We start from the raw sequence: 8,435 nt of genomic DNA on the forward strand, positions 1-8,435 counted from the left end.
ATTGAGAGGACTAATTGTACATAAAAGATACTAAGTTTACCAAGTTTGTTGGCCTGAAGTCCTTCCCAAACAAAAAGCTTTTTTCTTTTGGAAATAAAAGCGCCCATGAAAGACTCCATGTTAAAAAAGACAACACTCATGTGCTTCTTTAAAAATAAAAACTGGGATTGGGATGTAGCTCAGTACCCCACTGCCCACCCCCCCCAAAATGAAGCACCTTATTACAAAACTCTCACCTTAGGACCCAAGACAGTAAGACAGATGTAAGATATCTGTTTAAGTTTTACATGGGAAAATTGACAATTGACAATTTACACGGGACATTGTTTATTGCTTTCATGTCTGTCAAGAAAAATTGGCATTAGAAGGTATGTGCAAGACTGTCTATAAGAGTAGAACAAGATAAATGTAAAGATCACAAGAAAACTTCATTATTTAGTACTGAATTGCATTGTTTCTATTTTTTATTCATTTCTCAGAAAATTCTGAATCGAAGATGCTTGAGGATTTGTGGGTAAATGAAAAGCTAACAGGAGATAGGCATGTCATCTTCAAATTTTCAAAGTGAATAGTTACTTGACCCCAAAAAAATTTGGAGGAAATTATTAATAGACCAGTTATAGGCACTGAGAGCTGTGATTCTCATACTTAAGTGTTCATTCAAAAATTCCTGGTATCATACCCAGAGTTTCTGATTCCTTAACTTTGGCTCAGAGTATGTGCATTTTCAACTGTGAAGATGAAAGGAACTTGTGACCTACAGGTATAAATACTATGAGTATTTATATGCTCTTGGAGATTCACTAACCTCTAGACAATCAAATAAAGACCACTGGGGTTTTTTCATAAAAAACAAGACATTTATTATTCTCACTTTCTACTCAACTTAGGGAAATGTTCACTGCCTATTCTCAGATGTTTTTATAATTGAGGTGAGTTCCATAACATACAATTCACCATCTTACCCATTTTAAAATGTACAATTCAGAAACTATTGAAATATTCATAGTGTTGTTAAATTGCCTCCATTATCTAGTTCCATAAAATTGAGGTGGATTTTTTTCCCCTGGGAAAAAACAGAGAACACATTTTGGAATAAACCAAATGCAACAATTCATTCCAGAAAGGATTGCAGATATTAGCGTCATGAAAGCTGCCTAGAGCTTTGAGTCCCTATGTAGCCAACTGCAACCTAACTTAGTATGTGAACAAACTGAAAGTCTAAGAATATATTTTTATAACAAATAGCTGTCTCAGCCAGTCCTAGTAGCTGAGCTCCAGTCAGTTACCAGCTGCTAACTCATCAGACTGTGTTCAAATAAGGAAAACACAGCTGTATCTGCACCTCACTTTCCTTTTCTGATGAATACTTCCTGCCCCCATCCCAGAGTTCTCTGAACCTCTTCTAGTTCCGAGTGCTGCATAATTCATGAATCATTCTTTGCTAAATTACTCCCTGATCAATTTAATTAGTCTAATGTTTTTCTTTTAATAATTCTAGTATTAACAGTAAACAAATTTAGACTAAAGAACAAAAACAAAAAGTAAGGTTTTGAACAAAGTGTTTTTTAAAAATTCAGTGAAATCTGTACTCAAAAAGATAAATGAGTCAAAAACATTCCTATGAGTATTTATATGCTCTTGGCATGGGTGAGACCCTTTAAAAAAAAAGGGGGGTGGGGGGAAAGGATCAGATTAACAGATCTGAATACATAAAACTTTGAAGTAGATGAATATCTTAGCTTGTATTCCTTTGCTATAAAAAAATACCTGAGGGTAGATAATGTATAAAGAAAGCAAGTTTATTTAGCTTAAAGTTTTGGAGGTCGAAAGTCCAAGATCTGTTTGACTGTTGATGAGAGCCTTCTGTCTATATCATAACATAGTAGATAGACTCAGCAGGAGCACATTGGAAAGGGAGAGGGCAGTCATATGGCAAGGAAACAACAGAGATTCAGGTCTTGTTCTTTTCATAACAATTTTCTTTCACTAAACTAACTGGGTCCCGCAATAACTATATTAGTCCCTTCCAAGACCAATGACCTCAACACTTCTACTAGGCACCACCTGTTAAAAGTACTACTACTTCAACATTGCCACACTGGGGGCACCAAACTTCAAGCTGATGACCATTTGGGGAGCACACTCAAAGCATACCCAAACCGCAGCATTCTGCAGTGTGTGTCCAAAACATTCTACCCTAATACAGTTTCATTGTAGAGTACTTGACTAGTATGCACAACAACCTGCATTTGTTGATCCCTAGCAACACACACACACACACAAAAAAAAAAAAAAAAGAAAAGAAGGAAGAATGAAAGAAAAGAGAAGAAAATTTAAAAAGAAAGATAATGCTGGGTATAGTGATGCACTCCTGTAATCCCAGCAGCTTGGAAGACTAAGGCAGGAGGATTACAAGTTTGAAGTCAGCCTCAGCAATTTAGAGAGGCCCTGAGCAACCTAGTGAGACACTATCTCAAAATAAAAAAATAAAATGGGCTGGGAATGTGGATCAGTGGTTAAGTACTCCTGGGTTCCAATCCTAGTAACAAAAATAAAATAAAATCCACTACCACCACCACCAACAACAACAAAAAACATCAAAAATATTCCAATGTAAACACAATTTTTAGTTCAAAATAAAATCATGATCAACATATACATATATACACATAAAGGAATTGATGTAAAAATGTGTTTTTAAAAGATTTTTTTTTAAAGTACAAGCATGTTAGAGAAGACAGTTACTAAAATGATTCCTTTCCTATTTTGCAGAGTTTTGTCTGGTACAGGTTAAGTTAGACTCCCTCTGTAAATTACTTTCCTATTGCTGCTATAATTACTGTAGAGGCTTAAGCAACACAAATTGATTAACGAACAGTTCTGGAGGTCAGAGTACCAAATGGGTCAACAGAGCTATATTCCTTCTGTTGGTCTTTCCCAGCTTCTAAGGGCTGCTGATTCCTTAATTGGTGTCTCTGTCTGACTCCAACCTCTGCTTATAGGCCACATCCCTTTCTCTGACTGACTCACCTGCCTTGCTCTCATAACAACCCTTGGGTTAAATGGATCCCATATGTATAATCTATTGACCTCAAATTATTTAATTTAACCAAATCTGTAAAGTCCTTTTATTATGTAAGGTTAGTACATCACAGGTTCCAGTGTTGGTGCACAGACATCTTTGGGAGGGGTGGTCATTATGCTGCCTATTACACAAAGCTGAGAAATTCCCCCATGGGTCTTGAAACAGGTTGAGGTGGGTAAAAAGCTCAGGGTTCATAGTGGTAGCTATTTAAATGCAGTCCTTATATCCATAACTGTCAGTCTGGGCCGAATTCAGGAGTTGATTTAATGAAAAAACAATGAGATACGCCAAAATTATTTTGCCTCCTATTTTGGGGATGGAGAGAGGATAAAGATATTTTTAAATAGTTTCTCCACTGTTTCTACTTAGTGAAAGCACATTCACTTGGAAGCAATTTTAAAAGTTTAGTTTCTTGTTGTGTGGTTTCTTTTCTTTTCTTTTTTTCTATGTTCTCTTTCTTTCCCTTCCTTCCTTCCTTCCTTCCTCCCTCCCTCCCTCCCTCCCTCCCTCCCTTCCTTCCTTCCTTCCTTTCTTTTCACTGCTAGGGACCTAATCCAGGGCCTTACATATAATTAGGCATACTCTACTACTGGGCTACATCTCTGGCTTGCAAGCTCTTAAAAGGTTGTCCAAAACAACCATAACAAGACTTTATGTGGCTGTGCATGCAGACCCAGGAGGGACTGAGGAGAAGATTCTTCATTTAAGGAAGAGTTTTTCTCCTTCCTCCGTTGCTGGGGCCTGAACCCTGAACCCCGGGCATAATTAGGAAGGCCCTTCATTACTGTCATACCCACAACTCCCAAGAATTCTTAAATGAATTTCTTCTATCTTGTTTGGTGGTCATTTTCTGCATCAGATTGTGTGTAAACGAGCAGCCCCTGGTGGCTCCGAGGATAATAACAGATTTTTGCTGAGAAGTTTTGACGGTGCTCCAGTAGGGGTCAGCGATGAGGTAACTCCAGGGCTCTCAGAATGCCTAATTAGCCTGTGAGCTTTTAAGCCTAAAGGCACATAAAACTGGAGATAAACATAGAACAACAGGAAGAGGGAGGTAATACTAATTTTAAAAGAGTCCAGGAATATATGTTCAAATTGTACATATTAGTAAATTTCTGAATATTTGTGAACTTCGACGAGGCAAAACTTTTATTTGAAGTTCCCCAAATAACACGGGAGTAGAAGAGTCCAAAAGAGACGGGGTCTCGCTATGTTGCCCAGGCTGGAGTGCAGTGGCTATTCACAGGCGCGATCCCACTACTGATCAGCACGGGAGTTTTGACCTGCTCCGTTTCCGACCTGGGCCGGTTCACCCCTCCTTAGGCAACCTGGTGGCCCCCCGCTCCCGGGAGGTCACCATATTGATGCCGAACTTAGTGCGGACACCCGATCGGCATAGCGCACTACAGCCCAGAACTCCTGGACTCAAGCGATCCTCCCACCTCAGCCTCCCGAGTAGCTGGGACTACAGGCGCGCGCCACCGCGCCCGGCGATCAGAACGGCGGCAGAAAGATACTAAAGGCTGAGGTGTGGTGACGTCATCGGAGGAGGGGCAAAACTGGGCGGTTCAGAGCTTGAACACGCCTCGCTCGAGGCGGTCCGGAGTCTGGGGCCATATTTCGTCACCCCGGCGGGGTTACAGTTCTGCTTTGTAATAGACTAAGCGAGGAATCCAAAGCGTACCTCTGTGGCGTGGTCTCACTAAGGTTTGTTCCAAACCCTGTTTGTATTTACCCGGAAACGGTCAGGTCAGTAAACTCTTAAGTGATCCTCGTTGTATCCAGAAACGCAGTGAGAAAGTAAAGGAAGTGCTTAATGCCTGGTCCCCCGGCATTATCTTGCTTCAGCAGACTTGAATACGTGTGGCATCTTTTGGAAGATGTCATTTTATTTATTTTAAATAAATTTTTATTTTAAGAGGGAACCATTTACCTAAATCTTCCATTTTCCACAATAAGCAAATTTAGGAGATGTTTGCGCTGTACGAAGGGGAATAAACTATAGTAACTGAAGTTGGAGGTCCGCAAAAGGGTCGGAGGCCAGCTCAATCTGAATTATTGGAAGGAGGGGAACCTGGGGCTGTTGCCTGCTTTCGCCTTCTCATGTTCGTTGTCCCTGTTGTTGAAGAAAAAAAATAGTAACTGGGTAACTGTGTAAGATTTGGGCGAAGAATTTCGATTTGACGGCTTGGAGGCATTTTGGAACAAGCTTAGGTTAAGGGATGGAGGGGAAGAAAGAAAAAAGAAAAAAATACAACCGGAGTAGTTCTGCTGCAGCAGAAATTTCATTTTTCCTCGTGGGCAGTCTTTCCTCCCCCCCCCCCCTTTTTTTTTCCCCTAAAAATGAGTCTGAGCTTTCCTCTCCACCTCGGTCCTTGAGGTAGGTAACTTAAAGACCATCAGATAAAAACTTTCAACTCTTCTTTCAACTCCTTGCCACTCCCCTTCTCTAAATTTATCTTTACAGAGTCAGGGAATAACAACCCCCTGTTGTACCTTCTTAACTCAAACCCAGTAGTTCAGAATTCTTGTCTCTGGCTCTGTGTGTGTGTCTCTCTCAGAGATTCTGAGTTCTTTCACCTTAAAAAACAACCCTCCCGTTTCCCCCTTTGACTCTGCCTCTTTCAAAATGGAATAAAGCGGGAGGGGCCAAAGAATGAGGCATACATTAAAGTACATTACAGGCATATATTAAAGTACATTGATTGAAAGCAAAAGGACTCTACAATGTAAATAAACTGAAGTTAATGAGCCTCCCTTGAGAAATTAAGAGGGAATGTCGCAGAATGATAGTTTCCCCCAAAGTCTGTTTCAACCTTTTATTACCCTGATAAATTTATAGTTGGACACAGGAAGTTCCAGTTAGAGACCACATTTCTCAGTTGACCTTACAACCTAGTGTGGTTAAGTTCTCACCAGTGGAACAAGAATGAAGTGTTACAGGTGATCTGTAACTCTTGCTTAAAAATAAATCGTTGCCCTCCGTTTCTGCTCTTTTGAGGTTGGAGGTCCGCAAAAGTGTCGGAGGCCAGCTCAATCTGAATTATTGGAAGGAAGGAAACCTAGGGCTGTTGCCTGCTTTCGCCTTCTCATGTTCGTTGTCCCTGCTCCAGCGCTAGGTGGCGCCAGTGCACACCCGCTGTAGCGCTCCAACTTTAACCACGCAAACGAGGAAAAATATCTCACCCAGAGGATGCGAAAACTTGCAGAGGAAAGAAACCAGGATGCGTGAATGAAAATGGAGCTGAACCACCCTGCTAGTCAGAACCATTCCTATCTCTGGTCTGTTACAAGAGTAAAAAGTCTCTATTTCCTTTAAATCAATATATATTGGTGGGGCCTCTTTATTTTTACAGCATACTCTTAACTTTTTCAGATAAATTCACAGAAGAAAACTTTAAAAAATATATTCTTAGTTGTAGATGGACATAATGCCTTTTATTTTATGAATTTATTTTTATGTGGTTTTGAAGATCAAACCTAGGGTCTCGCATGTGCTAGGCGAGTGCTATACCACTGAGCTACAACCCCAGCCAAGAAAATTCTTCATAGCTAGAACTTCTAAAGGACAAGAACCAAAAGAGCTGCAGCATCTACAGGGCATCCTAATGGGTGGATCATCTTTTTTTTTTTTTAATATTTTATTTTTTAATTTTCGGCGGACACATCTTTGTTTGTATGTGGTGCTGAGGATCAAACTCGGGCCGCACGCATGCCAGGCGAGCAAGCTACCACTTGAGCCACATCCCCAGCCCCGAGTGGATCATCTTTACCCGTCTGTAAGATTAAAAAAAAAGAAACAAGTCCTGTATTTTCCTACATTCTCTATATTTGTACCCATTTTATTATTTTGTAAATGAAAATTTTCTTCCTTTCTCAGTTGTCCCTGTATTTTCAGTGGCAGTAAATCTCGTCTTATGAATCGATAAAATCTTTTGTTTTATGATGGTTTAGGTTGAACCACCATCAATTACATTAACCCCCACTTCACCATTGCTGTATGAATTAGTGACAGACATATATTCAGTGCTAAGTCAATTATGCCTAAGCTCCAATCAGTTGTTTACATTTTTAAATTTGAGTTTTAGATTTTTATTTTGTATGGTTGTTTTATTTTAAAAGAGACAAGTGTCTTGATATGTTGCCCAGACTAACCCCAAACTTCTGGACTGAAGCCGCCCTCCTACTGTAGCCTTCCGTGAGGCTGAGGCTACAAATCAGTGTCACAGCGCCAGCGAGGGCAACAGTTGTTGTGACTTTTTAACACTGCAGAAAACAAGGCAATGTCGGTCTTAAGGTGGGGTTTGCGCTTTCAAAATGTAAACCGTCAATTCTGTGGCTCCAAACATCAGAATAGATAAGGCCTTCATCTCGGATGGAGTCTCAATTTGTCTAAAAAACTCGATACCAGGAACCCCCAGACGTTTACAAATTAGTTCTTTGGGGGTGTTAAATGAAGAAGAGCAAGAGGTCAGATGAAAAGAAAAGGCTTTCTGCCCTGGTCGGGAAAGATGGTGTGTGGCCACATAGGGCCTGGGACTCGAAACCTCAGCAGCTACCAAGGGAGGAGCACAGGGCAAGGCAGAAGTTGGACAAAGGCCCCAATTGCTGGGCCCTGAGAGCACCCTAGGAGGCTACCCGATGCAGCTAAAGAGGACCGGGCAGCGGTCCCAGAAAAACAAGTGAAAGAGGCGCAACCCGGGGACCATTGCCAGCCGGCATCCTAGCCCAAGCAGAGGAGAACAGAAGCCAAGACCTGGGACCAGGACACGCGGAGCCCCAGGCGAAGAGGCGGAGAGTGGCGCAGAGAAGCTGGAACTGCCTGAAAAAGCAGGGCGGGACCGCGGCCGCAGGAAGGGGCGGGGCTAGGCGGGGGCGGGGCCGGGGGCGGCGGCGGCGGCCAACCCGGGATCCGTGCTGACAAATTACCCTGAGTGACCTGAGTTCGTAGGTTTAGCGATTACACTCTTGTCTGCGCCCTCCTACGACAGCCGTCCTTTCCCCACCCTGGACAGAGTGTCTGTTCTCTGCCGTTAAGCACAGTGGGATCACCTACTAGTACCAACAGGATTTTCATTAGGGCAAGTTATTTGCATTTCAGGGCCATGCCCTTGTGGGCTGACCCAGATTCCATTATACTTAATGAGGTATGAATTAATTAGAACTTCACTTTGACACACGTTTTCCGACCACACTCTGCTCTGAGGAAGAACCTTTAATGTGGTTAATACACATATCGATTCATAAACTGATTTTTTGTGACAGGTTTTTTAACTCAGAATAAATCCTGATATTGGACAAAGTTACTTATCCAATGTCATGCTTGGTGCTTGCTAGGGGATGCTTT

The 8,435-nt window shown here is 41.6% G+C and overlaps 1 long non-coding RNA gene across 1 annotated transcript; it reads left to right on the forward strand.

Moving 5' to 3' along the window:
* The first annotated feature begins 4,708 nt into the window (after window positions 1-4,708).
* On the forward strand, window positions 4,709-6,412 carry LOC114088047 (uncharacterized). Its single transcript, XR_003581934.2, has 2 exons — window positions 4,709-4,795; window positions 6,090-6,412. It is a non-coding gene; the product is annotated as an uncharacterized lncRNA (long non-coding RNA).
* The last annotated feature ends 2,023 nt before the right edge of the window (window positions 6,413-8,435 follow it).

The sequence above is a fragment of the Marmota flaviventris genome, chromosome 2 (genome assembly GCF_047511675.1).
Source record: "Marmota flaviventris isolate mMarFla1 chromosome 2, mMarFla1.hap1, whole genome shotgun sequence".
NCBI classification, from domain to species: Eukaryota; Metazoa; Chordata; class Mammalia; order Rodentia; family Sciuridae; genus Marmota; species Marmota flaviventris.